Source organism: Bos indicus, chromosome 14 (genome assembly GCF_029378745.1).
Source record: "Bos indicus isolate NIAB-ARS_2022 breed Sahiwal x Tharparkar chromosome 14, NIAB-ARS_B.indTharparkar_mat_pri_1.0, whole genome shotgun sequence".
In the NCBI taxonomy this organism is placed as follows: domain Eukaryota; kingdom Metazoa; phylum Chordata; class Mammalia; order Artiodactyla; family Bovidae; genus Bos; species Bos indicus.
Window position 1 is genome coordinate 70724464 of NC_091773.1, and position 3967 is coordinate 70728430.

The window sequence follows — 3967 nt, forward strand, 5'->3', positions numbered from 1 at the left end:
GGTACCTTTTCAGGTGTTAACAGAGTTCTAGGCACTGGGGTTAGATACTGAAGCAAATAGGTCAGACAAGGCTCCTACTGATGGGCATTCATTCTTGTGAAGAAATGTATAACCTAAAAATAAGCTTATACTTAAGAAATAAATTAAAAAAAAATGTGCTACAAACTGTTGTCAGTGTTGGGTGTGCAATTTTGTGTACAAATGGGTAGATGTGGTCCCTCCTGACAGAAGTCTCAGTCCTTTCGAGGAGGCAGACCCAAAGACAGGTTGGGTCCACGCCGCGGTCTATGGAAGGGGAAGTGAGGATGCTGTGGGGGTGAGGGGAAGTGATGCCTGACCTGGTTGTGGGGGTCAGGGGAAGCTTCCTGAGGAGGGACGTCCAAGCTGACAGCTGAAAGACAAGGTAGGATTTAGTTGAAATATGGAGGAGTTTTCCAGAAAGACGCCATTGCAGGTTGGAGGGCCCCAAGGACACAGGGGAGGTGGGAGAACAGAGAGACAGACGGGCTGGATGACGGACTGAGGCGTTCTGAGAACCAAATCCGGAGCGTCTGGTGCTGAGAGCTTGAGCTTGGACAGAGCAATGAGAAGAGAAGAAAACGGAGAGGCAAATAAGGGAAGGCAGAGAAACCCTGTTAAGAGGTGTTAGGGCTGGACCTTGCATTTCCTCTCAAAGACCATCATCGGTAATTCAAGGGATCAGTAAATGAGGTTAGCCCTAGCATGTTTCTCTTTAGTAGGAAAACATCATTTTAAATAATGATGTTGTTGAAATCAATTTCTGAAGAATATTTAATCACATTTATTCAATGTAGTCTTTTAAAAAGTAGACTACAAAGCAATATGTAGCATATAATCTCATTACAGAAAAAGGTATAAATATGGTATCTTTTATTTAAAATACAAAGAAAAACATCTAGGGAAATAAAACTGAAAATGTTAGTTGTGTCCAGCTCTTTGCGACCCATGGACTGTAACCTGCTAGGCTCCTCTGTCCTGGAATTCCTCTTGCCTCTCCAGGCAAGAATACTGGCCTGAGTTGCCCTTTCTTTCTCCAGGGGATCTTCCCAACCCAGGGATCGAACCTGGGTCTCCTGCATTACAGGCAGATTCTCTACCATCTGAGCCACCAGGGAAGCCCTTCTAGGGAAATATGTGTGTGTGCTTAGTCACTCAGTCTTGTCCGACTCTTCTCGATCCCTGGAACTGCAGTCCATCAGGCTCCTCTGTCCCTGGGGATTCTCCAGGCAAGAATACTGGAGCGGGTTGCTGTGCCCTCCTCCAGGGGATCTTCCCAACCCAGGAATCGAGCCCAGGTCTCTTGAATTGCAGGCAGATTCTTTACCATCTGAGCCCCTAGGGAAATATGCTATGGTTAAATTGTAATCTGTGCTTATCTCTAGTGATAGAATTTCAGGTAGTTTTTGTTTTCCTATCTCTATGCTTTTCTCTATTGCCTAAAGTTTCTACAAGGAACATGTATCATTTTTATGATCAGAAAAAAAAATTTAAATACATTAGAAGTATGATTTGGAATTAGAGAGCAGTGTCCTAAGGGTCAGAAATCTCCAAGCATCCTAATGATGTGAAAGAGATACAGGCAGTGGGAAAAACTCAGGCTTACCACTGAGGAGCCATGAGATTTTACTCTCATTTTTTGGATAACAATTTGAATTGTAATCTGAGCAGCTCTAAAGGAAGCTGTTTATCTTTTGGCAATATAACAGAAAATTCCCTATTGGCAGATAAACTTCACCTGTACAACAATGTATGTGTGCATATTTTTTGCATGTCTAATAATGTCATTTGCATGAAGTTTAAAACCGTAAGTCCTGCTTGTAAGAATTTGAGCCTTAGTGGTTGTACTCAACAAGCAAGGGAAACAACTTAAATCATATTCTTTCTCCATCTAAACTATTATCAGACCAACAGTGGATGTTATGCATGCATGCCGTGCTAGGTCACTTCAGTCGTGTCTGACTCTTTTCAACTCTATGGACTGTAGCCTGCCAGGCTCCCCCATCCATGGGATTCTCCAGGCGAGAATACTGGAGTGGGTTGCTGTGCCCTCTTCCAAAGGATCTTCCTGACCCAGGGATTGAACCCCTAGCTCTTATGTCTTCTGCATTGACAGATAGGTTCTTTACCACTAGCAACACTTGGGAAGTCCTAGGGAGGCTTTAATCTCAGCTCTCCATTGAGGGGCTTGCCAGTGACCTTGGGTCTACCACAGAACTCCTTAGGCTTCAGTTTTCTGATCCACAGATGAAGGAAGTGAGTTACCATGGCTAAGGTCCTCCAAAGGCTATGATTTGGGAACTTCTTTATCCCCATGGTAAAACCTGACATCCTAAAAACATTCTACAACTGAATACTCTTTGGATACTAATAATCTTTATTCTAGACGTTTTACAGAAAAGAAATAGTTGCTTATTTAAAAAAAGAAATGTTTGAAGCTGTTTTCTCATAGGTGGAAGAGACAAGGCTGATTTTTGTTTGTTTGAGGAATACTTGGAGGGGACTTTTGGGTTATAAAAGGTGGGCTCTGAAAGGCATATTCTGGAAAGAGGTATTTTGACAGAGAATCTAAAGTAGAGAGATTGTGGATTTGCAGTGTAAAATGAGTGTGACTATCAACAGAAGTGGCTTCAGTTGTCATCCTATAACCTCCAGTGAAAGTAAAGTTCGCTCAGTCGTGTCCGAATCTTTGCGACCCCATGGAATATACAGTCCCCAGAATTCTCCAGGCCAGAATACTGGAGTGGGTAGCCTTTCCCTTCTCCAAGGGATCTTCCCAACCCAGGGATCGAACCCAGGTCTCCTGCATTGCAGGCGGATTCTTTACCAGCTGAGACACGAGGGTAGACCCTCCAGTCTACTCCAAGTAACATATAACAAAGGACACTTGGGCGGAGAGCCTTTAGCGCTCACCTCCGATCCAATTTTTCTCCCTAACCTCTTCTTCCATATAGTCTGAGAGTCACCACCAGCCAAAGGAAAAGATTTAGGAACCCTGGGGACTCCAAGAAGAAGATAAACAGGAGAAAAGTCAGGTGAAGAGGGAGGTAGGTCCCAGCAGAACACAGCAGGCCAGGGCCTGAAGTTAGGACAACAATGTAAATCCCCCTAGTGGGGAGCTGGCTGAAGGACTCTGAGAACCGCTAGGCCTGACATTCAACTTGAAGTTGTTTTCTGAACCATGCTATGCTGTAGCCCCGCCCCTGCTGTTCCAGACCTTCGGCAAAGTGTTAAAACATACAGTTGTCTGGCAGGGATCGAATGGATGCAGAAAGGTATTAACAGATATAATCAAAGAACAAAAATCCTCAAATCAAAGACTGAATCTTCTAAAATACACATTCTGCTTAAAGAAAGTTAATATCAGTATGTTTAACTCTAGGATAAGTGAACGAACTTTAAAGATAAAATTCTTTAAGCATCCAGGCAGAAAAAAAATGACCTACAAAAGAAGGAAGTTAAACTGCCCTCAGATTTCTCTATAGGATTATTAACTGTCCAGACACAATGGAAGAGTCTCCAAAATTTGGAAATAAAATTTGACTCAAGGGTGTTAGACCGAAGTAACCTGTCTTGAATTCAAAGTCTGAGACAAACATCTCCAGACATGAAGGAACTCAGTGTATATGACATTCACAATCCTACTTGAAAAAACAAAAAAAAACTAAAAATTATTCAATAATGAAATTCAGCCAAGATAATGCAAATGGTGAAAATATGATAAAAAAGGATTAAAGTTCAATTACAAACAATAATGTCTCTTGGTCCTGAACAAAACTAAATATAATTCAGTAGTTTTGTATGTAGTCAGACTTTTCTTGAGTCTAAACAGAACAAATATTATAAAATATGGAAGCTATCAAGCAATGGATCATCCATGAGACTTTTCTGGAAAGTACAATTTGCTAATGGGATTAATTCAGCTGAGAGACATATAGCATGTAGACAT

General features: G+C 41.9%; 1 non-coding gene across 1 annotated transcript; it reads right to left on the reverse strand.

Moving 5' to 3' along the window:
- Nucleotides 1-1064: 1064 nt before the first annotated feature.
- Nucleotides 1065-1136, reverse strand: TRNAY-GUA (transfer RNA tyrosine (anticodon GUA)). The gene has a single exon. It is a non-coding gene; the product is annotated as a tRNA-Tyr (tRNA).
- Between the last annotated feature and the right edge of the window lie 2831 nt (nt 1137-3967).